The sequence below is a fragment of the Gorilla gorilla genome, chromosome 9, assembly GCF_029281585.2.
Source record: "Gorilla gorilla gorilla isolate KB3781 chromosome 9, NHGRI_mGorGor1-v2.1_pri, whole genome shotgun sequence".
Classification (NCBI taxonomy): domain Eukaryota; kingdom Metazoa; phylum Chordata; class Mammalia; order Primates; family Hominidae; genus Gorilla; species Gorilla gorilla.
In genome coordinates, this window is record NC_073233.2 from 126762483 (window position 1) to 126788894 (window position 26412).

Below are 26412 nucleotides of genomic sequence, written 5' to 3' on the forward strand. Positions count from 1 at the left end.
ATGGCCGGGCGCAGTGGCTCACGCCTGTAATCCCAGCATTTTGGGAGGCCGAGGCGGGTGGATCACTTGAGGCCAGGCGTTCGAGACCAGCCTGGCCAACATGGTGAAACCCCGTCTCCACTAAAAATACAAAAATTAGCCGGGCGTGGTGGTGCATGCTTGTAATCCCAGCTACTCAGGAGGCTGAGGCAGGTGGATGACTTGAACCCGGGAGGTGGAGGTTGCAGTGAGCCGAGATAGTGCCACTGCACTCCAGCCTGGGTGACAGAGCTAGACTCTGTCTCAAAAAACAAACAAACAAAAAATATGATTGTCTCTTTTTGACTTACAAATATTATATATTTTAATATAAATATATTTTATTAAAATACATTATAATATATATTAAAATATATTATAATAAAAATAATATTAATATTAATATTTGACTTACAAATATAAATAGTATATGATTATGGTCAGTTTTAATACTGCCAAACAATTTTCTAAAGTCATACCATTGTTTCATACTGCTTTCAAAAATGTTCTTTTGTTTTCCCTTACATTTAGCAAAATGTTTTGTTGAGGACTCCAACTCATTTCATCTACAAACAAAAGTTTAAAAATCTATGCTTAGACCAAAGGGATGGAAAAAGAACAGCAAAGACACAGGAAACCTGAGGGAGGAGGAAACTGGGACAGATTCAGGACTGTTTGGCCAGCCAGTTCTTCCTGTAAGATATTCTCTTTCAAGAGCTAAGCTTTGGGGGTTCTAATTCTGTTTTAATAAAACACAGTGTTCCTTTACATAGTTGAACTGAATTGTTTTCCAACAAATATGAATTAAATTGCCTCATTATTTATTTAGGTTAAACAATTAAACTGTAAGCTTAAGAGGAAAGGGACCTTGTACATTCTTCAACATTATAGCCTCAGACATAACAGATGCTCAATAAATGTTTGGATAAATGAATGAATAAATAAATGAATCAGTTTCCTAAAACTTAGCAGCTATCTATCATGACCTGATGTAGCATAGTTTGTTCATTATGCTGTGTCTCAAATTCAGTGATCCAGGCCTTTCTCCTGAGTCTACCCCAAATACCATGAGACTATATTGGAGCTCTCTTGGGATTATACATGGAGGATCAATAGGCTGGACAACCCCACTCCCTCAGACAGTCAGCCTGGCACTGCCCTTATAGAGATCCTGGTCAAACAGTAGACATAGGCCAAGCGCAGTGGCTCACGCCTGTAATCCCAGCATTTTGGGAGGCTGAGTTGGGAGGATCACTTGAGGCCAGGAGTTTGAGACCAGCCTGGGCAACATGGTGAGACCTCATTTCCATTAAAAATAAAAAATTTAGCCATGCATGGTGTCATGCACCTGCACTTCCCAGCTATTCATGAGGCTGAGGCGGGATGATTTCTTGAGCCTGAGAAGTCAAGGCTACAGTAAGCTGTGATTAGCCTGGGCGACAGAGCGAGACCCTGTCTCAAAAAAAAAAAAAAAAAAAACAGAGATCATTTATGAAAGAATATGTACACACACTCAGAATGATGCATGTGGCTTAACTGTTTACAAGTGTGAATAAGTGGCTCATTTACATAGAGTATCACATTTAATCCTCTCAAAGCCCCGAGGGGCTTGTTATTATAATCTTCATTTTATAAATGAGGCAGTTCAGAGAAATGAGGTGAGTTGTTAAAGGTCACAACCAGTAATTGTTAAAGCCTCAATTTAAACTTAGGTCTGTCTAGAGCCTGAGATTTTAAGAATTATGTGTGCATAAATAATTTAAAAATTAAATTTTCTTTGGCTCTCAAGGACATGTATTTTTGCATCTCATTTCAATTAAGCTAAATACATTTGGTGCTGACTAGGTACCGAAGACATTTGTATAACTTAAGATAATATTACAATGTATTTACTTTCTCTAAGCACTCCTTCAGCTTCCCTGATTAGGAGGCGGCTGGATCTTGAAAGAAAACTTCCTTTCTGATGTACGGAACACAGGACTAGGAGCCTGCGTGAGTAGGTCTTAGGGTGAAGGAAGCCTTTTCAGAAGAGGAGATGAGGGAGAGAGGAAAATGAATTGGCAGGAAAAAGGCAGAAAAGGTATTTCAAGAGGGAAGTCTGAAAATTATTTCCATCAGAGCTTTCTGTGACTTGTTTTAATGATAGCCATCCAGGTTTTTTATTTTATTTATTTATTTTATTTTATTTTGAGATGGAGTCTCACTCTGTTGCCCAGGCTGGAGTAGAATGGCGCTATCTCAGCTCACTGCAACCTCCGCCTCCTGGGTTCAAGCAATTCTCCTGCCTCAGTCTCCTGAGTAGCTGGGACTACAGGCGCCCACTACCACACCCGGCTAATTTTTGTGTTTTTTTTAGTAGAGACAGGGTTTCACTATATTGGCCAGGCTGGTCTCAAACTCCTGACCTTGTGATCCACCCATCTCGGCCTCCCAAAGTGCTGCGATTATAGGCATGAGCCACTGCGCCTGGCCAGCCATCCAGTTCTTGAAGGCCAAAGAAAGCATAATAAACCTGAAGATCCTTGGCAGATCCTTGCATTGCTGGACTGCAGGGTGCATAAACACCCTGGGTGACAGATGACGTGGCCGGCCACCTCAGGCCCATCCCTGTGCACTGGGTCTGGACGGTGCCAGCTCCTTGGCAACACTGCAGGCTGTTATGACCCTGTGCCAGGGCGGGGGAGGGGCCGAGCACCAGGTGACGTGGCAACACCGCAGTCAAAGGAAAGCCATGCTAAGAGGCCACTGCCCCGCAGTCCTGTGACAGGCAAGGGGAATGCAGGAATACTGGGGAAGAGGGGAGGGGTGGAGGGGAAGGATCATTGTTGCACGGCTCTAGCAAGAAAGAAAATCTAAAATTCTGCTTCATGGCTCAGCTCCCAGCACAGCTAATGCTTGGAATGGACCAGTTGCCTGGACAGTTTCAATTATTTGTCATAAGCAGCTCAGGCCTTGGTGTGCAGATTTCCTTTGCCCCTGAGTTTCAGATGGCCCACTGTGGCCCCTGCTCATGATTCAGACTGAAATAGCTGCCTGTTTTGCATGCCAGTTAAGCCTGCATTTCAGTTCTTGTTTCTTTGAAAGGACCTGTCAGGGAAGCAGTATGAAATGTCAGGTTCCGGTTTGGTATTCCCCCTCTACCTTCAACCTTGTAGCTTGACTTTTGTGGGATTCCCACTCATGCTCAGAGTCCCCTCATGCGAATAGGCTTATCTAATTCACAAGTAGCTCGGTGATGTGATGATGCCTGGCCCTGTGAAATCATACTTTTTCACCTTACATCACCTTCCATGGACTGGCTGGAATTCAGATTAGTTAGCTATCCCATTCTTGCTTGGACATGCTTATTAAAGATAGAGGATATTGGCCAGGCTCAGTGGCTCATGCCTGTAATCCCAGCCCTTTAGGAGGCTGAGGCAGGTGAATCATCCAAGGTTAGGAGTTCAAGACCAGCCTGGCCAACGTGGTGAAACTCCGTCTCTACTAAAAATACAAAAAATTAGCTGGGTGTGGTGGCACGCACCTGTATTCCCAGCTACTCGGGAGGCTGAGGCAGGAGAATTGCTTGAACCCAGGAGGCAGAGGTTGCAGGGAGCCGAGATCGTGCCACTGCCCTCCAGCCTGGGCAACAGAGTGGGACTCCATCTCAAAAAAAAAAAAAAAAGGCATTATCAATTATCAAGGAATTATCAATTTCTTCATACAAAATAACTGAGGAGTCCTACATAGATCTTTACAATTGTCTGTGCAGAAGTTCAAACTCCTGAAAGTTGGCTAGTCCTTGTTCATATCTACCCCATACCTGTGTTAATACCGTTTACATTTACTCTTTCAGACACAGGGGAACAAGGTCCTGAGCAAAGGAGGACTTGGTATGAACAAGTGGGTATGGTGCCGCCATTGCTTCTGGCTTGGGTCTGTACAACTTTTGTGGAGCTTCCAAGAGCTCCATGTGGGGACAGAGCATTAGATGGTTGACAACATCTGTGGTCTGCAGGAGCCACTATGCAGAGGGCCCAGGGAAGAATTTGCCATTTTCAATGAAAAACACGTGGCAGTTACTAATTACGATGACTTTGTACTGGGATCGGGATCTGCGGCACCCTTCTTTAGAGTAAAACACCAACTGCTTAAGAAATAAGAATGTTTTAGTTTATCCATTGAACAGACATGAAGAGTGTTTCAAGAGATGCAATCCCTTTGAAAAATGGATCAAACTCTTGAACTCATGTAGCATACTAGATATGTTTGTGAATAAACTCATGACATGAAAAATCAGTCAATCAATTTAGCCTTGGACATAAATAGATAATGGCTTCTCATTCCCCATTTACAGTGGCCCCTCCTTCTCTTGTCTTTTCCAAATACAAGACCACTTAGATCTTTATCATCATCCTGAGGAGCTGATATTCAAGATTATATGTAAGACATGGGGAACTTGAACTCAGAGGGGTTTTTTGCATGTGTGTGTGTGGGTGTGTGTGTGTGTGTGTGTGTGTGTGTGAGACAAGGTCTCACTGCTGCCCAGACTGAGTGCTGTGGCACAGTCACAGCTCACTGTAGCATCAACCTCCTGGGCTCAAGCGATCCTCCTACCTCAGCCTCCTGAGTAGCTGGGACCACAGGTATGCACCACTATGCTCGGCTAATATTTTTATATTTTGTAGAGACAGGGCTTTGCCATGTTGTCCAGACTGGTCTTGAATTCCTGGACACAAGTAATCTTCCTGTCTTGGTCTCCCAAAGTGCTGGGATTACAGGTGTGAGCCACCGTGCCCAGCCAGAATTGGAGATTTTTAAATACAGAAATTCTCAAGTGCTTTGCCCAGGAAGGGCTGCATTTGTCAACTTTTCTGGCTGTTGGAGCAGGTCAGAGAGGGCTAATATTCCTGTCAGAGGTGGTAGATCTCCTCTGACCCCATTTGTTCATCTCTACGCTTTCTGAAGAAAAGTCCCTTTTCAGATGTCTATGTATTTGTAAATATTCTCATTATTGAGAAAGCGCCTTTCTTTATGTTCTGAGTGAATTACTCCCATGTGTTAAGAGTTGGGAAGTGATAGGAAAGGTAGGGTCCAAGGAAAGTAGTCAAAATTGATCAAGGACCCAGCTGAAAGATAAATGAAGCTGAACAGTTCACAAAAGAGGAAATATATTGGGCTAAAAGACACGTGGGAAAATGTTCAACTTCACTAATAACAAAAGAAATGCAAATTTTAAGAACCAGGTACCGTTTCATCTATAAAATTTGCAAAAGTTAAAAATGTGTGGCCTGGCGCAGTGGCTCATGCCTATAATTCCAGCACTTTGGGAGGCCAAGGCGGGTGGATCATGAGGTCAGGAGTTCGAGATCAGCCTGGCCAACATGGTGAAACTCCGTCTCTACTAAAAATACAAAAAATTAGCTGGGCATGGTGGCAGGCACCTGTAATCCCAGCTACTTGGGAGGCTGAGGCAGAGAATTGCATGAACCTGGGAGGCGAAGTTTGCAGTGAGCCGAGATTGCGCCACTGTGCTCCAGCCTGGGCAACAGAGCAAGACTCCATCTCAAAAAAAAAAAAAAAAAAGGGTTGGGGGTGATGAGAAAATACCCAGTATTGGCAAGCATGCAGTGTGGTGGCTGTCTTTATGCCCTGCTAGTGGTGGGCTAAATTGATGCCACTTTTAGGGAAACCATCTGTTGATGCATATCAATCATATTCCTGTTAAATTATCCTAAGAAAGTTATCCAAAACATAACACAAATTGATTCACAATGATGCAGTGTTATTTAGAAGAAAAAATGGGAATAACTTAAGTATCAAAAAATATGAGACTGGTTAAATAAATGATAATATATTCTCACAGTAGAACACTAATGCAACCGTTGGGAAAGATGCTTTGTGGGCCGGGCGCGGTGGCTCACACCTGTAATCCCAGCACTTTGGGAGGCTGAGGCGGGCAGATCACGAGGTCAGGAGATTGAGACCATCCTGGCTAACATGGTGAAACCCCATCTCTACTAAAAATAAAAAAAAATTAGCCAGGTGTGGTGGCGGGTGCCTATAGTCCCAGCTACTCGGGAGGCTGAGGCAGGAGAATGGCGTGAACCCGGGAGGTGGAGCTTGCAGTGAGCCGAGATCGCGCCACTGTACTCCAGCCTGGTGACAGAGCGAGACTGCACCTCAAAAAAAAAAAAAAAAAAAGATGCTTTGTTAAGTTTTCTAGTACCACGAGAAAATGCTTTTTTACAATCCAGGCTGGGGTGCAGTGGTGCAATCTTGGCCTCCCTGGTTCAAACGATTCTTGTGCCTCAGCCTCCCTACTGGGATTACAGGTGTGTGCCAGCACACCCAGCTAATTTTTTAATATTTTTAGTAGAGATGGGTTTTTGCCATGTTAGCCAAGCTGGTCTCGAACTCCTGGCCTCATGTGATCCACCCACCTGGGTCTCCCAAAGTGTTGTGGGCCACCGCGCCTGGCCTATTACAATGTTAATTAAAAGGTGCAAAATACAAAATCGTATTTGCAGTCATCCCTCAGTATCTGTGGAAGATTGATTCTAGGACTCCCCCTGTCCCCACAGATACCAAAATCCACAATGCACAAGTTCCTTCTTTTTATGTTGTTTTTTTTTGTTTGTTTTTTTTTTTGAGACAGAGTTTCACTCTTGTCACCCAGGCTGGAGTGCAGTGGCACGATCTCGGCTCACTGCAACCTCTGCCTCCTGGGTTCAAGTGATTCTCCTGCTTCAGCCTCCTGAGTAGCTGGGATTACAGGCATGTACCACCACACCCAGCTAATTTTTGTATTTTTGGTAGAGATGGGTTTCACCATGTTGGCCAGGATGGTCTCAAACTGCTGACCTCAGGTGATCCCCACGCCTTGGCCTTCCAAAGTGCTGGGATTACAGGCGTGAGCCACCGTGCCTGGCCACAAGTTCCTAATATAAAATAATGTAGTATTTGCATGGAACCTACTCACATCTTCCCATATACTTTAAATCATCTCTAGGTTACTTATAATACCTAATGCAATGTAAATGCTGTGTGAATAGTAGTTTTACTGTATTGTTTAGGAAATAATAACAGGACAAAAAAACCTGTGCATGTTCAGTACAAATGCAGCCTTCCTTTCCTTTTTCAAATATTTTCAATCTGTAGTTGGTTGAATCCCAGGATGCAGAACTCACAAAGAGCTGACTGTACATTCTAATCTCAGTTATGTTAAAAAATAAAACATAGAAACAAGAAAGGGATAAAACATATTAATTCATTAACAATGGTTGTCTTGAAATAATTGGTAATTTTTTTCTTCTTCCCTTTTCCTCTTATTTATCTGTAATAATAATATACTGTCTTTAGAATAAAAATTGTATTTAGGCAGGACGCAGTGGCTCATGCCTATAATCTCAGCATTTTAGGAGGTCGAGGCAGGAGGATTGCTTGAGCTCAGGAGTTTGAAACGGGCCTGGGTAGCATAGTGAGACTCTGTCTCTACAAAAAATTTAAATTATTTATTTATCTGTGAGACAGAGTCTCGCTTTGTCGCCCAGGCTGGAGTGCAGTGGCACAATCTCGGCTCACTGCAAACTCTGCCTCCTGGGGCTCAAACAGTTCTCCTGCCTCAGCCTCCCTAGTAGCTGGGATTACAGGCGCACACCACTGCGCTCAGGTAATTTTTGTACTTTTAGTAGAGAGGAGGTTTCCCCATGTTGGTCGGGCTGGTCTTGAACTCCTGACCTCAAATGATCTTCCCACCTCAACCTCCCAAAGTACTGAGATTATAGGCATGAGCCACCATGCCCGGCAAAATTTTTAAAAATGTTTTAAATTTTATTGAAAAATCATGAGCAGCTACAGTAATCAAGTCTGTATGGTACTGTATGGAACAGACCAGAAAGTTCAGAAATAAACTGTTAGCTTTATGGTCAATTGATTTTCAAAAAGGGTGCTAAGACAATTCAGTGAGGAAAAAAATCATCTTTTCAATAAATTGTGCTGGGACAACTGGATATCTACATGCAAAAGAAGAAAGTTGGACCCCTTCTTTACACCACATACAAAAACTAACTAAAGTGGATTATAGACCTAAATGTAAAAGCTAAAACTATGAAATTTTTAGAAGAAAACGAGAGTAAATCTTTATGATCTTAAGTCAGAGAAAGTCTTCTTAGATATGACACCAAAAACCCAAACAACAACAAAAATAAATTGGACATCATCAAAATTAAATACTTTTGTGCTTCAAAAGACAGAATCAAGAAAGTGAAAAAACTCACAGAATGTGAGAAAATATTTGCAAATCATATATCTGATAAGGGACTTGTATCCAAAATAAATAAAGAGCTCTAACAACTCAACAATAAAAAGATAAATAATCCAATTGAAAAATGGGCAAAAGTCCGGTCTCAGTGACTCAGGCCTGTAATCCCAGCCCTTTGGGAGGCCAAGGCGGGTGGATCACCTGAGGTTGGGAGTTTGAGACCACCCTGACCAACATGGTGAAACCCTATCTCTACTAAAGCTACAAAATTAGCTGGGCGTGGTGGCACATGCCCGTAATCCCAGCTAGTTGGGAGGCTGAGGTAGGAGAGTCGTTTGAACCCAGGAGGCAGAGGTTGTGGTGATCCGAGATCACCATTCCACTCCAGCCTGATCAACAAGAGCGAAACTCCGTCTCAAAAAAAAAAAAAAAAGAAAGAAAGAAAAGAAAGAAAAAAACATGGGGAAAGATTTGAATAGAAATTTCTGCAAAGAAGATATATAAATATTGCTGCCGTAGCAAATGTAGTGGCTTAACCCAATACCACTTTATTATCTTACAGTTCTGGAAGTCAGGAGCTCAACACGGGTAGAAATGGAAAGTGACTGCTAATGAGTATAGGGCTCCTTTCTGGGGTGAGGAAAATATCCTAAAATTAATTGTAGTGATTTTTTTGGTAGAGACAATGTTTCATCATGTTGCCCAGGCTGGTCTCAAACTTCTGGGCTCAAGTGATCTGCCTGCTTCGGTGGTTGCACAGCTCTGTAAATAAACTAAAAACCCGTTTTGTGTGTACCCCACCTTGGGTTGTTTGGGGTTTTCTTGTTTGTTTGTTGTTTTGTTTTGTTTTTGCTTTATTTTGTTTTGTTTTGTGACAGGGTCTCACTTTGTCACCCAGGCACATACAGGCTGGAGTGCAGTGGTACCATCACAACTCACTGAAGCTTCAACCTCCTGGACCCAGGGGGTGCTCCCACCTCAGCCTCCCAAGTAGCTGAGACACAGGCACGCGCCACCATACCTGGCTAATTTTGTTAAGAAATGAGGTCTCTCTGTGTTGCAGAGTCTGGTCTCCAACTCCAGGGCTCAAGTGATTGCCCCACTTCCGCCTCTCAAAGTGCTGGGATTATAGGCATGCGCCACCACACCCAGCCTGTATGTGTACTTTAAATGGGTGCATTGCATGATATGTAAACTACGTCTCAATAAAGCTGTTAAAAAATAACAAATGAGGCCAGACGCAGTGGCTTCTGCCTGTAATCCCAGCACGTTGGGAGGCCGAGGGGGACGGATCACGAGGTCAGGAGTTGGAGACCAGCCTGGCCAACATGGTGAAACCCCGTCTCTACTAAAAACACAAAAATTAGCCGGGCATGATGGTGGGTGCCTGTAGTCCCAGCTACCTGGGAGGCTGAGGTGGGAGAATCACTTGAATCTGGGAGGCGGAGGTTTCAGTGAGCTGTGATCACGCCATTGTGCTCCAGTCTGGGCAACAAGCAAGACTCTGTCTCAAAAAAAAAAAAGATTGAATTGTACGCTTGAATATGTGTATTCTTTTTTTTTTCTTTAGACGGAGTCTCACTCTGTCGCTCAGGCTGGAGTGCAGTGGTGAGATCTCGGCTCACTGCAAGCTCCGCCTCCCGGGTTCACGCCATTCTCCTGCCTCAGCCTCCTGAGTAGCTGGGACTACAGGCACCCGCCACCACGCCCGGCTAATTTTTTGTATTTTTAGTAGAGACAGGGTTTCACCATGTTAGCCAGGATGGTCTTGGTCTCCTGACCTCGTGATCCACCTGCCTCGGCCTCCCAACGTGCTGGGATTACAGGCATGAGCCACCGCGCCCAGCCAAATATGTGTATTCTTTAAATGATATGTGATAACCAGGCACAGAGTCTCATGCCTGTAAGCCCAGCAGTTGGGGAGGCTGAGGTGGGAGAATCACTTGAGCCCAGGAGTTTGAGACCAGCCTAGGCAACGTAGTGAGACCCCATCTCTACTAAAAAAACAAGATTAGCTGTGCATGATAGTGTATGCATCTGTAGTCCCAGCTACTTGGAAGGAGGCAGGAGGATTGCTTGAGCCCAGGTGATTGAGGCTGCAGTGAGCTTTGACCGTATCACTGCACTCCAGCCTGGGAGACAGAGTGAGATGCTGTCTCAGAAAAAAAAAAAAAAAAAAAAAATTTAAATAATATGTGAATTCTACTTCAATGAAGCTGGATTTCATAGTTTAGAGCAAGTAGATAAGATATTAATCTAGTGCTTGGGCACATGGAGACAGGAGAAAGGAGTTAAATGTAAACTGAAGCCCAAAGTGTGGGAAAGATAGTAAGTGAGCCTCTGTGTATTTCAAGGAGTTCAAGACTCTTGGGCCCAGATAAATTACCTCCTAGGGCACTGAAAGAACTTGTAGGTGTAGTAATTATTTAAACTAATTTATGAGAAATTATGGAGAATTGGGTGAGGGAAGAAAAGTTTTGGAGACAAGTACACATGGATTTTTTTTTTTTTTTTGAGATGGAGTCTCACTCTGTCCCCCAGGATGGAGTCCAGTGGCATGATCCCGACTTACTGCAACCTCTGCCTCCCAGGTTCAAGCGATTCTCCTGCCTCAGCCTCCCAAGTAGCTGGGACTACAGGCATGTGCCACCACGCCCAGCTAATTTTTATATTTTTAGTAGAGATGGGGGTTTCACCATTTTGGCCAGAATGGTCTCGATCTCTTGACCTCATGATCCACCCACTTCGGCCTCCCAAAGTGCTGGGATTACAAGCGTTAGCCACCGCACCCAGCCCCCAAACATGGATTTATTTATTTTGTGTGTTTGTATATGTTTAGTTTTATTGTAACAAACCAACTTGTACATTTTTGTTTTGTTTTTGTTTTTGAGACAGTCTCACTCTGTTGCCCTGGCTGGAGTGCAGTGGCATGATCTCAGCTCACTGCAGCCTTTGCCTCCCGGGTTCAAGTGATTCTCCTGCCTCAGCCTCCCCAGTAGCTGGGACTGCAGGTGCACGCCACCACACCTGGCCAATTTTTTTTTATTTTTATTTTTAGTAGAGACAGGATTTCGCCATGTTGGCCAGGCTGGTCCCAAACTCCTGACCTCAGTTAATCCACCCTCCTTGGCCTCCCAAAGTGCTGGGATTGCAGGTGTGAGCCACTGCGCCTGGCCACAAGGCAACTTGTACATTTTTAATGTTTAAAACTGAGCATCTGGGCCAGGGGTTGTGGCTACCTGCTGTAATCCCAGCCCTTTGGGAGGCCCCATCCGGCAGATGGCTTGAGTTCGGGGGTTTGAGATCAGCCTGGGCAACATGGTGAAACTCCATCTCTACAAAAAATACAAAAATTAGCCAGGCATGGTGGCGCACACTTGTACTCCCAGCTACTAGGGAGGCTGAGGTTGGAGGATGGATTGAGCCTGGGAGGTTGAGGCTTCAGTGAGCTGTGATTGCCTTATTGCACTCTAGCCTGGGTGACAGAGCAAGATCTTGTATCAAAAAGATAAGTAAGTAGGCCAGGCACGGTGGCTCACACTTGTAATCCCAGCATTTTGGGAGGCCGAGGCAGGTGGATCATGAGGTCAGGAGTTTGAGACCAGCCTGGCCAATATGGTGAAACTCAGTCTCTACTAAAAATACAAAAATTAGCCAGGCGTGGTGGCACATGCCGGTAGTCCCAGCTACTCGGGAGGCTGAGGCAGAAGAATAGCTTGAACTCAGGAGATGGAGGTTGCAATGAACTGAGATCACACCACTGCACTCCAGCCTGGGCGACAGAGCGAGACTCCATCTCTAAATAAATAAATAAATGTAAAACTTTATTTTAAAAGTGTTATCTTGGCCAGGCGTCGTGGCTCACGCTTGTAATCCTAGCACTTTGGGAGGCCAAGGTGGGCAGATTATCTGAGGTCAGGAGTTTGAGACCAGCTTGGCCAAGTTGGTGATCTCTACTAAAAATACAAAAATTAGCTGGGCGTGGCACGCGCCTGTAGTCCCAGCTACTGGGGAGGCTGAGGCGGGAGAATCGCTTGAACCCGGGAGGTGGAGGTTGCAGTGAGCCAAGGTTGTGCCAGTGCACCCTAGCCTGGCGACAGAGTGAGACTCCGTCTCAAAACAAACAAACAAAAAAATCAAAAATTAGCCTGGCATGGTTGTGCATGCCTGTAATCCCAGCCAGCTACTCAGGAGGTTGAGGCAGGAGAATCACTTGAACCCAAGAGGCGGAGGTTGCAGTGAGCCGATATCATGTCACTGCACTCCAGCTTGGGCGACACAGTGAAACTCCACCTCAAAATAAAAGTGTTATCTTAACGATGTCTGTTAAACAATATCATTAAATATGCCAAAGGAGAAGCCATGTTGTCAAAATGCCTACTTAACCCACCGAAATATCTCAAATTCTCCCTTTGCTGATTTTCTATAACCCTGTTTTTTAAAGGTTTTTTTCTCCCTTTTTTTTTTTTTTTTTTTTTTTAATGAGATACAGTCTCACTCTTTTCCCCAGGCTGGAGTGCAGTGGCACAATCTCGGCTCATTGCAACCTCCACCTCCCAGGTTTAAATAATTCTCCTGCCCTAGCCTCCTGAGTAGCAGGGATTACAAACATCTGCCACCATGCCCGGCTAATTTTTGTATTTTTCGTAGAGACAGGGTTTCACCATTTTGGCCAGGCTGGTCTCAAACTCCTGACCTCAAGTGATCCACCCACCTTAGCCTCCCAAAGTGCCAGAATTACAGATGTGAGCCACCGCGCCCAGTCTCAATTCACATTTAACTCCCTTCTCCTGGCCCTTTTTTTCCTTTTTTTAAACAAGAGAAAGTAGACGGATACATGTTGGTAAATGCTAACTGTCCGTATTCACACAGAGACACAGTGAACTCTCTGAGCCCAATACACAGAGAAAGGAGGAAAAAAGCAAGAATTCTATGCATAACTACATAGGGGCCTAGCACCCCCGAGCTTCCAGCAGAGCAAAGGAAGTAGGTTTTTCTTTTCTCCCACAGAGCTTGGTAGTGTTGATTCCATACAGTTTTTGTTCAGACAGGAAGGGATAAAAATGAATTTGGGATGGAAAGGGATAGAGACTCTTTTCCCACTCTGTTCTGCTCAAGGTGCATCCCCCCAAAATAACACCCATGGTATAAAGAAAAGACACCTCAGGAACAGTGTGACTGGGCACAAGAGGGAAAAAACAAAAAGACCGCAACTTGTTCCCAGAAAATGGGGAACATTTTTTAAAAGGAAGGTTGGAATCCATCAGTGTTCTATTAGCCATCTCCTCTTTCATCCTCCTCTCCTTTGTCAGTATCTTCCAACCCTTCATCATCATCTTCTTCTTCTTTTTCTTTGTCATCCATATCAGGAACCAAGTAGAGCTGTAATGGGTTTGGCCAAATATCATCTTTGATCCTAACTCTCCAGCACCTGCATCAGAATGATCAGTGAACCAGGTAAAAAAGCTCTCCGATTCCTCACTCTGGCTGTATTCTGTGTCTGACTTGAATGCTTTATCAAATCCCCTCCAGATTTCCATTTGATTGCAGTGGACTTTGAAGATGGATCACCACTCTCATTCAGGTGAAATTCTTTGGAGAACTTTATTTTCATAGTAAGAATTTTCATCAAAATAAACATCTATTCTGTAACCTAATAAATATCTTCATATTCTGTCAATTCAACTCTGGTCAAATAATGCAGTGCCTCTTTATCCTCCTCCCCAAGCAGTGTAAACACTTGTGGATGGTTGACAAATATTGTTACCCCAAAATTTGGGATTTTGGCAATCAACTCTGATCTCTTTGGAAAAAATGGTTGGCGGAGTTTGCTATATTTCTTTTTCTAGCTTCAAAATCTCCTCACTGGCTTGTTCATTAAGTCTATTTCATTTTGTACTTTATCAATAAGTTCAATTGCTTCCTGCTGGTTTTTTTCTGTCTTCTTCTGCAAGCCCAGAGAGATGGATGTCTTCTCTGGTCTCAGAGCACAAGGCAGACTTGGTTTCTTCTTTTGAGGCAGTAGTGGAGACTGGCATTTCAGGGCCGTGCTGCTAGAAAAGTCCAACAACCAGACCACGAGTCTCATTGCTCAACAGAATGAAGCTCAGAAAACCACCCACAGATTTTTTTAAAGTGGCATGGATAGAATGAAAGTGAAAGGAGTCCTTCCAGAACCCTTAATAAAATCAAGCCTATTTCCAAGAAGATAAATTCTAAAAGGTAGGGACCTCATCTGCGTATTCACGACAGTACCCTCAGCTCCTAACAGGCCCCAAATATTTGTTTAAGGTTGAGTGTTGACTCCTCCAGGGTTGACCACGGAGAGAGATCCCTGGTGCACAGTAGAAAGTGGGGAAGTAAGGGTACAAGGTGAATCGTGGGCAAAAAAGTCTTGGTGAAAGTTTGGGTTTTGGGGGGTTTTTGTTGTTATTGTTACAAATTTTGGTTTTGAATTTGGTTAAATGTTTTTTATGCATCTGAGATAATCATATGGTTTTTCTCCTTTATTCTATTAGCATGGTGAATTACATTAATTGATTTTCAAATGTTAAACCCAGCTTGCATTCCTAGAATAAACTCACTTTGGACGGCTGTATTATCCTTTTTACATATTGCTGAGTTCAATTTGCTAATATTTTGTTAACAATTAACTCACCAGGGCCCAAGATTTTAAATTTCAAATCCAGTTTATTTAATTGATATAGGACTATTCAGATATTTTATTTCTTCTTGAGTCAATGTGGTCATTTGTGTCCTTCCAGGAATTTATTCATTTCATTTATGTTGTTAAATTTATATTGATAAAAAGTTGTTCATAATGTTCTATTATCTTTTCAATGTCTGTAGAAACAATAACGAAGTGCCCTCTTTTATTTGGACCAAAAACTAAATCTTGGGATAACAGTCAAAACTTGGGGCTGCCAGGCACGGTGGCTGACACCTATAAGCTCAGTACCTTGGGAGGCTGAGGCAGAATTGCTTGAGTCCAGGAGTTTGACACCATCCTGGGCAACAGAGTGAGACCCCATCTCTTTAAAAAGTAAAAAGTTAGCCAGGCATGGTGTTGCAATCCTGTCATCCCAGCTACTCAGGAGGCTGAAGTAGGAAGATCATTTGGGCCCAGGAGTTCCAGGCTGCAGTGAGCCCTGATCCTGCCACTACACTCCAGGCTGGGTGACAAAGCAAGACTCTGTCTCTAAAAATAAACACATTAAATATAAACTACAGGGCTTGGCGTGGTGGCTTACGCCTGTAATTCCAGCACTTTGGGAGGCCGAGGCGGGAGGATCACGAGGTCAGGAGATTGAGACCATCCTGGCTAACACGGTGAAACCCTGTCTCTACTAAAAATACAAAAATTAGCTGGGCATGATGGCAAGGGCCTTTAGTCCCAGCTACTGGGGAGGCTGAGGCAGCTGAATGGCGTGAACCCAGGAGGCAGAGCTTGCAGTGAGCCAAGATCTCGCTGCTGCATGCCAGCCTGGAGATGGTCCAAGTGCAGTGGTGTTTACAACTAATTTATCACAACCAGTCACAGATTTATTTATTCCTTCTCCACTCCCTACTGCTTCACTTGACTAGCCAAACAACAACAACAACAACAACAAAACCATGGAATTCTAGGCAAATTAGTTCCACACATAGCAATTGGCTGCTATGCCTGTTAATTCTCCTGAGCTGCTTTTTCCCTCCGTTGCCAGCCTTAGAGGATCAGTTTTTTATTTAAGGTTGTTAAGAAGAAAGGGGCCTGGCCGGGTGCTGTGGCTCAGGCCTGTAATCCCAGCACTTTGGGAGGCCAAGGCGGGGGGATCACGAGGTGAGGAGATGAAGACCGTCCTGGCTAACACGGTGAAACCCCGTCTCTACTAAAAATACAAAAAATTAGCCGGGCGTTCTGGCGGGCACCTGTAATCCCAGCCACTCCGGGGGCTGAGGCAGAAGAATTGCTTGAACCCAGGAGGCAAAGGTTGCAGTGAGCCAAGATCGTGCCACTGCACTCCAGCCTGGGCGACAGAGCTAGACTCCATTTCCAATACAAAAAAAATAAAAAGAAGAAGAAGAAGAAGAAAGGGGCCAGGCGCAGTGGCTTATGCCTGTAATCCCAGCACTTTGGGAGGCCAAGGCGGGTGGATCATTTGAGGTCAGGAGTTCAAGACCAGCCTGACTAACATGATGAAACCCCGTCTCCACTAAAAATACAAAAATTAGCCAGGCGTGGTGGCATGCACCTGTAATCCCAGCTACTTGGGAGGCTGAGGCTCAAGAATTGCTTAAGCCCAGGAGGCAGGGGTTTCAGGAAGCCAAGATCATGCCACTGCATTCCAGCCTGGGTGACAGAGTGAGACTCTGTCTGAAAAAAGCAAAACAAAATAAAACAAAAAAGAAGAAAGGGGCCAGGCGCAATGGCACACACTGTAACCCCAGCACTTTGGGAGGCTGAAGTGGGCAGATCGCTTGAGCCCAGGAATTTGAGACCAGCCTGGGCAGTATGGCAAAACCCCTTCTCTACCAAAAAAAAAAAAAAAAAAAAAAAAATTAGCCAGGTGTGGTGGTGGGCATCTGTGGTCCCAGCTACATGGGAGGCTGAGGCATGAGGATTGATTGAACCCGGAGGTCAAGGCTGCAGTAAGCCATGTTTGTACCACTGTACTCCAGCCTGGGTGACATAGTGAGACCCTATCTCAGAAAAAAAGAATAAGAAGAATGAGAGAGGTAGATTCCAGAAATGACAAATGGCAAGCTCAATGTTGATCTTAAGTGAAATTCTAGAATGGAATTTGTGGGCAATACAAAAAAAATTTGGTGGTTCTGAGAGCTGTCACATATTCACTAAGAGCAATTTTGCTGAACTCTATTTCCTTCTTGTCAAAGTATCTGTCTCCCTTGCACAGTCAGATTGTTTACACTAGTAGTTACCGAGGGCCAATTTCGTACCCAGCATTGTGCTAAGAGTGTAGATAGATACAATAGGGGTGAACCAAAAGGACATCCCCCCTGCCCTTACAATGTAGTGAGAGACAATCGTTAAACCAATAAGCACGTGAATAAATATACCACTATAAACTGTGAGAAGGGGTATGAAGGATGGTAGAATGGTGGGAGAGTTTCACAGGAAGATCTGATTTAGATTTGGCAGCAGGCAGGAGGTTGGTCTAAGGAAAGCCTTTAAGAGGAACTCCTATTTAAAGATAAGTAAGAGGCCGGGCGCGGTGGCTCAAACCTGTAATCCCAGCACTTTGGGAGGCCGAGGTGGGTGGATCATGAGGTCAGCAGTTTGAGACTCGCCTGGCCAGTATGGTGAAACCCTATCTCTACTAAAAATAAAAAAATAAAAAAAAAATAGCCGGGCCTGGTGGTGCATGCCTGCAGTCCCAGCTACTCGGGAGGCTGAGGCAAAAGAATTGCTTGAACTTGGGAGGCAGAGGTTGCAGTGAGCCAAGATCGCACCACTGCACTCCAGCCTGGGCGACAGAGTGAGACTCCGTCTCAAAAATAAATAAATAAATAAATAAATAATAAAATAAAATAAAGATAAGTAAGAGTTAGCCAGGGAAGTAGTAGCAGAAAGAGTATTCTTTTTTTTTGAGACAGAGTCTCACTCTGTCGCCCAGGCTGGAGTGCAATGGCACGATTTCAGCTCACTGCAACCTCCACCTCCTGGGTTCAAGCAATTCTCCTGCCTCAGCCTCCCAAGTAGCTGAGATTACAGGCACACATCACCACGCCTGGCTAATTTTTGTATTTTTAGTAAAAACGGGGTTTCACCATATTGGCCAGGCTGGTCTTGAACTCTTGACCTTGTGATCCACCTGCCTAGGCCTCCCAAAGTGCTGGGATTACAGGCATGAGCCACCGCGCCCGACCAAGAGTTTTTTTTTTTGTTTTTTTTTTTTTTTTTGCAATGGAGTCTCGCTCTGTCGCCCAGGCTGGAGTGCAGTGGCTCGATCTCGGCTCACTGCAATCTCCACCTCCCAGCTTCAAGTGATTCTCCCGCCTCAGCCTTCTGAGTAGCTGAGATTACAGGCATGCATCACCACACCCAGCTAATTTTTTTATTTTTGGTAGAGACAGGGTTTCACCATATTGGCCAGGCTGGTCTCAAACTCCTGGCCTCATGTGATCCACCTGCCTCAGCCTCCCAAAGTGCTGGGCTGAAAAATATTCTGAGCAGAGTAAACAGCATGGGCAAAGACCTCGAGTCAGGAAAGTGATGAGTTTGAGGAACTGAGAGAAGGCTGATGTCACTGGAAAGCAGTAGGAGAGTGAGAGTTGGAGCTGGAGGGTGAACAGGTCAAAATTACGCAAGCTTTAAAGGGCACAAAGAGGTTGGCTTTTATCCTAGGGGTGCTAGAAAGTCATCAAAGTAGTTTGTGCAGGAATGTAGCCCAAATGATCCAGTTTTGGTTTGGAAAAATTTAAACATAGGCAGTGGCTCATGCCTGTAATCCCAGCACTTCGGGAGGCCAAGGCAGGCAAATCAGTTGAGGTCAGGAGTTTGAAACCAGCTGGCCAACATGGTGAAATCCTGTCTCTAGTAAAAATAAAAAAAATTAGCCTGATGTGTCAGCAGGCGCCTGTAATCCCAGCTACTCAGGAGGCTGAGGTACGAGAATCACGTGAAGCAGGGGGGCAGAGGTTGCAGTGAGGCAAAATTGTGCCACTGCACTCCAGCCTGGGCAACAGAGGGAGACTCCGACTCAAAAAAAACTTTTTTTTAACTTATATGAGAATAGACACAGTTATATTATAGCACCCAAAATACCCATCAATAGCTTCAAATTATCATTTTATGGCCAATTTTTAGGATTTGGGAATAAAATAGAAATTCCCAGGAATTCTCAGAAAATCTTGATATTAAAAACTATTCCTTATTTTCATAACACTTTATTTAATGTTTTAAATGTTAGTATGCAAGATCGTCAAAGAAAAAGACTTTTTTTTTTAATTTTTAAATTTTTTTGAGACATGGTCTCTCTCTGTCACCTAGGCTGGAGTGCAGTGGTGCGATCTCAGCTCACTGCAACCTCTGCCTTGTGGGTTCAAGCGATTCTCCCGCCTCAACCTCCCTCCCAAAGTGCTGGAATTAAAGGCATGAGTCACTGTGCCCAGCCAAAAAAGTTAACATTCTTAAAATAAAAAACATAAACATGCAGGCTGGGCGCGGTGGCTCACGCCTGTAATCCCAGCCCTTTGGGAGGCTGAGGTGGGCGGATCACGAGGTCAAGAGATCGAGACCATCCTGGCTAACCCCATGAAACCCCGTCTCTACTAAAAATACAAAAAATTAGCCGGGCGTGGTGGCGGGCGCCTGTAGTCCCAGCTACTCGGGAGGCTGAGGCAGGAGAATGGCGTGAACCCAGGAGGCAGAGCTTGCAGTGAGCCGAGATCATGCCACTGCACTCCAGCCTGGGCGACAGAGCAAGATCCATCTCAAAAAATAATAATAATAATAAATAAATAAATAAAATAAAAATTGCCAATGAGCATTATTGACTAGCATTCAAATAATCTAACATTGAGCTTTCCTAACACTATACAGAATCCCAGATTAAAATTCCCAATTTTTGTATTTACCAAAATTTGTTACTTCTTGGATCACCACTCATTGGATTTATATAAAGCAAACTGTGCATGTAAACTCATTACTATTTATTTTACTTGCAGAAATGCCTGTGCTTAGCAGCAGACAGGGCCATGAGCACATACTTCTGACATGGCAGTGAAGGCGAATTAACAGGGATGGGTTCATGCTATGTTTTGGAGTGGGCAACACCATCAGGATATTACAACTCTTTTTTAAAAAAAGTTTTAATTGTTTAAATAAATTTTTAATTTTAATTTTTGTGGATACATAGTAGGTGTATATATTTATGGGATACATGAGATGTTTTGATATAGGCATGCAATGATTATACAACCCATTTTAATAGTCTCAATGCGCTCCATCATCACTTTGTTGACACAGTAACAGTCTGAGCTAACAGGACGGGTATTAGAAACTAAGAAGGAACCGGGCGTAGTGGCTCACGCCTGTAATCCCAGCACTTTGGGAGGCCGAGGCAGGTGGATCACCTGAGGTCAGGAGTTCAAGACCAGCCTGACCAACATGGAGAAACCCCATCTCTACTAAAAATACAAAATTAGCCGGGGTGGTGGCGCATGCCTATAATCCCAGTTACTCGGGAGGCTGAGGCAGGAGAATCGCTTGAACCCAGGAGGCGGAGGTTGCAGTGAGCCAAGATCGTGCCATTGCACCCAGCCTGGGCAAAAAGAGTGAAACGCCATCTCAAAAAAAAAAAAAAAAGAAAAGAAGAAGAAACTAAGAGGGAAATAAGGCCGGGCGTGGTGGCTCATGCTTGTAATCCCAGCACTTTCAGAGGCCAAGGAGGGTGGATCACTTGAGGCCAGGAATTCAAGACCAGCCTGGCTAACATGGTAAAACCACATCTCTACCCAAAATACAAAAGTTAGCCAGGCTTGGTGGGACACACCTGTAATCCTAACTACTCGGGAGGCTGAGGCAGGAGAATCACTTCAAACCAGGAGGTGGAGGTTACAGAGAGCTGAGATCATGCCACTGCATCCCATCCTGAGTGACAGAGACTCTGTCTGAAAAAAAGAAAGAAAGAAAGAAAGAAAAGAAACTAAGAGGGAAATGAGATTGGATAGTTGGGGTGGGTGAGGACTCTCAGAAAGGAGGGAGGGCTTCCCAGCAGAAGAGGCGTGTTTTCGTGCGTAAGAAGTGGCTGGGGAAAGCGAAAGCAGTGGGGGCACCCATGATGAGACTGGCTGGCTCTAGAAACATTAGTGGGATTTCGCCCACACTTGCTTGGGTAACTTTCTGTTGTCATTGGGAAGCCAGTGGGACTTTCTCGTCCAAGATGAACCAGGGCCCATACACTTGCCACTTTCACTTGTTCCTAGAGGCTGTGTCATGTCTTGGCTGCCTCAGGGTGCAGGGACTATGCTCATACAGTAGGAAGGTAACTGGGCATACACAAATTAGGTGATTACAGGTCTCACACTTGTCAGTTGGCTCCATTCAATTTCATACTTGGTTCTTTCTCTTCCATGATCTCTATTTTGTTTCTTGAACAGACCAGGACTCTGTAAGCTGAAACGTTTGGTAAATTCCCTTCCTTGCCAGTTTACACTGACTTTGTACCCACAGTTCAAGGCTAAATCCATTTTTGTCTGGGCCACTGGTTGCCAAATCCCTTTTTGTCTGGGTTAGCCATTTCATGTAGAGACTGCTTCTCTACCTATAAGCTTATTCAAATGCAGTAGTGAAATAAAATCAATGCACAGCCATACAATTACTACATAGCCTGTGTAAAGAATGATGCAGATCTATTTATATATAAATATGGTAAGCTCCATAATATATTATTAGATTTTTAAAAAGTAAGTCTCCAGACAACATTTATAGTAGTATTTTGCGTATGTGTGTTTATAATTGCATAGATATAGTTCTGGAAGGATACATGCTAAACTCAACTCTAATAAGTGTGTATATGACAGGAATGAAATAACTCTATTTTTTAGTTTGTTTTAAAATTATTTTAATTTGCAAGCATCACTTCTATAATGTGAAACAAAAATTAAAAACCTCAAACCGTTGCTCTTCTTGGAGTCACTTGAATTGGTAGCCCTGAAGAAAATTCCTAAATTAGACTTTCTTCTGTTCTTGACTGAACAAGGATGAATGAGTCACCCAATCCTGTGCCAGGTACAGGAATAAATGCTGGACAGTTACAGATGAAAGAGAGCATGTTGCCCTTTAAGGACTTCAAAGTTTACAGAGAGACCAGAAAACAAGAAATTAAAGTACAGTATGATATATGCCTCAGAGCTATACCTTGGAAAGAAAAAGGATGGACAGCACAGACTTTAAAGCAGTAACAGGAGGTGGGTAGGAAAGCCTTCCAGAGAAGGTAAGAATCGAGAGGAGTCTTTTATTTTCCCTGTTACTCTATTATTAAAAAATGTCAAACATAACTGAAAGGTTGAAACATCTGCAGATCCACCACCTAGATTCAACAATTGAATATTTTGTTGTATTCACTAGATATGTAATACAAATAAATAAATGCAAAACCATTTGAAGGTTCACCCCTAAATATTTAAACCCCAACTCCTAAGAATGACATTATCTTACATAACCACAATGCCGTTATCAAACATAAAAATGACATTAAGGGCTGCGCGTGGTGGCTCACGCCTGTAATCCCAGCATGGTGACTCAGGCCTACAATCCCAGCACTTTGGGAGGCTGAGGCAGTAGATCACCAGGTCAGGAGTTCGAGACCAGCCTGGCCAACATGGTGAAACTCCATCTCTACTAAAAATACAAAAAATTAGCCAGGCGTGGTGGCAGGCGCCTATAATCCCCGCTACTCGGGAGGCTGAGGCAGGAGAATCGCTTGAACCTGGGAGGTGGAGGTTGCAGTGAGCCAAGACTATGCCACTGCACTCCAGCCTGGGAGACACAGCGAGACTCTGTCTCAAAAAAAAAAAAAGGCAGAAACGAAGCCTCCCGAGTAGCTGGGACTACAGGCATGCGCCACAACACCCAGCTAATTTTTGTATTTTTAGTAGAGATGAGGTTTCACCATATTGGCCAGGCTGATCTCAAACTTCTGACCTCGTGATCCACCCGCCTCAGCCTCCCAAAGTGCTGGGATTACAGGCGTGAGCCACCGCACCTAGCCACAAGTATTATTCTCTAAATGTCATTGTGGTTAGATGTGGTGACAGGAGTGTTAGTGAGCTCTAGCTTGTCCTTGCTTTGCTCTGATCAGTGTCCAGAAATGCTTTCCAATTCCTGACCCTGTTGACCACCAGTGACCACCAGACACTTGGTGATGGATCCACAGAGGTGGCGGCTGCCCAGATGGCTCTCCAGGAGCCTTCTCATCACAGCCCCATGTCAGTGGCCAGATGCACTTCCCTCCCCACATTGGTGACTCCTCTTTTGATTCTCTGACTAACCTCTTGGTCTTTCCTTTCCCCAGCTTCTTCTACAATTGTGTAAAGCATAGTTCCCATAATAAATTCCTTATCTCATCATTCATAAATGTTCTACCTCCCTGACTGATACACTTACTGGTACTGGCCATGGTTTCAGGGGACAGATCATTAAGGATAGGAACTGGAAACTGGTTCTCTGACCTGATTAAACTTAAGTGCATTCATGATTGTTGCCAGCAGTAAACTTAAATTCTTAAACTCTACCTGTAATCACTTGTGATAAATGCTTATAGACGGCAAAGCTTTGGGTAGACAAATATTTGCTGCTGTAGAACATTTTAGTAGAAATAGGAATGTAATGAGGAATGTTGGTTGTTTCTACATATGGGGAAAGTTTGGAGAAAGAAAATGATGAGCTAAAGGCTTTAAATTTCCATCCCAAGTTCTGGAAAATGGACCAAAAAACTTGAAGACTGCCTTTAAAAAAAACTCTTATCTCTGGTAGCCTCAAGGTCAAGATTTCTGATCACCAAACACTAAGTGTCCACTTGCAGCAGACTGAATTTCAACGCAAAGTGAATTCATAACCTACCAGGGTGTCTTATGTTCAAAATAAGACATTGATTGGAAAGGAGTAAGACCCTGAGTCTTAGGATACAGACATATGGATGGATTCCTATGAGGTCAAAGACCTTAAACCAAGCTTGACCAACCTGTGGCCCTGCAGGCTGCATGTGGACCAGGATGGCTTTGAATGCGCTCAACACAAATTCATAAACTTTCTTTTTTTTTTTTTTTTTGGACAGAGTTTCCCTCTGTCACCCAGGCTGGAGTGCAGTGGCACGATCTTGGCTCACTGCAACCTCTGCCTCTCAGGTGCAAGTGATTCTCCTGCCTCAGCCTCCTAAGTAGCTGGGGTTACAGGCACGCACCACCACACCCAGCTAATTTTTTTGTATTTTTAGTAGATATGGGGTTTCACCATGTTGGCCAGGCTGATCTCGAACTCCTGACCTCAGGTGATCACCCGCCTCAACCTCCCAAAGTCCTGGGATTATAGGCTTGAGCCACCACACTCGGCCATAAACTTTCATTATGAGCTTTGGCCAGGCACAGTGGGTCACACCTGTAATCACAGCACTTTGGGAGGCCGAGGCGGGTGGATCACTTAAGGTCAGGAGTTCGAGACTAGCCTGGCCAACATGGCGAAACCCTCTCTCCACTAAAAATACAAAAATTAGCCAGGCGTGGTGGCAGTCGCCTGTGATCCCAGCTACTTGGGAGGCTGAGGCAGGAGAATTGCTTGAACCCAGGAGGCTGAGGTTGCAGTGAGCCAAGATAGCACCACTGCATTCCAGCCTGGACAATAAGAGTAAAACTGTGTCTCAAAAGAAAAACAAAAACAAAAACAAAAACCAAAAACAAAAACCACAACAACAATAAAAAACATTATGAGGTTTTTTGTGATCTTTTTCTTTCTTTTTCTTTTTTTTTTTTTTTTTTTTTTTAGCTCATCAGCTATTGTTAGTGTATTTTAAGTGTGGCCCAAGACAATTCTTTCGATGTGCCCCAGGGAAGCCAAAAGATTGGCCACCCCTGCCTTAAACCCTAAATTCAGCTAACCCTCCTTAGCCAAAAAAAAGTGACCTTCCTCTCTATCTGCAGTTAATCTTCCCTTACCCAAAGAACCTGGGATGACCTCCCCAGAGCTAGTGGCCTTTCAGGGGACTGTGATCCTCCTAGGAACCTAACCCTTCCACCTCTTTTAGATCTGTAAGCTCAGAGATTCAAGTCATAGCAGGCCCCAGGGTGACTCATGAGGAAATACCATACAAACCAAAAGAATATTGAGAGTTTGTCAATGTATACATTGCTTCATGTTTTTTTTTGACATAGTTTCATATTTACAGCAAAGTTATAAGAATAGTACAAACAATTCCCTTTATATTTTACCAAGATCCTCAAATGCTGATTTATACTGACTGAAACTCAGGGAATAGATAGGGGAATAGATCTTGAAAGAGTGGGATCAGGATGGAAGAAATATAATTTTGGATTTGGATGAATTTATTTATTTATTATTTTTTGAGACAGAATTTCTCTCTGTTGCCCAGGCTGGAGTGCAGTGGCACAATCTTGGCTCACTGTAACCTCTGCTTCCTGGGTTCAAGTGATTTTCCTGCCTCAGCCTCCTGAGTAGATGGCCTTACAGGCGCCTGCCACCATGCCCGGCTAAATTTTGTATTTTTAATAGAGATGGGGTTTCACCATGTTGGCCAGGCTGCTCTCAAACTCCTGACCTCAGGTGATCCACTCGCCTCGGCCTCCCAAAGTGCTGGGATTACAGGGTGAGCCACCATGCCTGGCCTGGATGAATTTATTAATAAGAATGCAAACCCTAAAAAGCCTTTATCAGCCAGGTGCAGTGGCTCACACTTGTGATCCCAACACTTTGGGAGGCTGAAGCAAGAGGATTGCTTGAGGCCAGGAGTGCGAGACCAGCCTGAGCAACATAGCAAGATCCCGTCTCTACAAGAAAACAAAATAAAATAAAATAAATCTTTCTGGCTGGGGAGAGACTGCCCCTCCCTGGGCTAGCCAGTTCTTAGAGATAGCAAAGAGCTCAGCCAGAAGCATTTCTTTGATATGCAAATGAACCAGCCCCAGAGCCACACCCCCTCTATCTGTCCTACACACCCCCAGAGGCAAAATTCCTCCACCCAGGGCCAGGTCCCAGTCAATTAGGGACCAACCTATACCCCAAAGCCACTGAAATTATTCAAACTAGTCAATACTAAAGGTTCAACCCCACCCTCCCTTGCCTTTCCTGCAAAACCCCCCACCCCAAAGAGCAGTAGCCTAAACCTTCCCCACACTTCTGTCTTCTGCCCTTTGACCACCCTGTGTCTTTTCCTTGGGGCCCTGCATGCTTCCTGTCCCTAGGATCCAAGAGTACAATAAACTCTGTTTTCCTGAGCCTCTCCTGTCTCTTGTGGCCATACCTTTTATGAGACTGGCCATCTCATAAAAGAATGCAAAGCAGCCAGGTGCACACCTGGAATCCCAGCATTTTGGGAGGCCAAAGCAGGAGGAACACTTGAGGCCAGAAGTTTAATACCAGCAACATAGTGACACCCTCATCTCTATGAATATATTGTGGCGCACACCTGTAGTCCCAG

The 26412-nt window shown here is 44.2% G+C and overlaps 2 pseudogenes; one reads left to right on the forward strand and one right to left on the reverse strand.

Moving 5' to 3' along the window:
* Window positions 1–3916: 3916 nt before the first annotated feature.
* On the forward strand, window positions 3917–4159 carry LOC134759301 (cytochrome c oxidase subunit 7C, mitochondrial-like; annotated as a pseudogene).
* A 9089-nt stretch (window positions 4160–13248) lies between these two features.
* Window positions 13249–14348, reverse strand: LOC101130451 (protein SETSIP-like; annotated as a pseudogene).
* Window positions 14349–26412: the final 12064 nt, after the last annotated feature.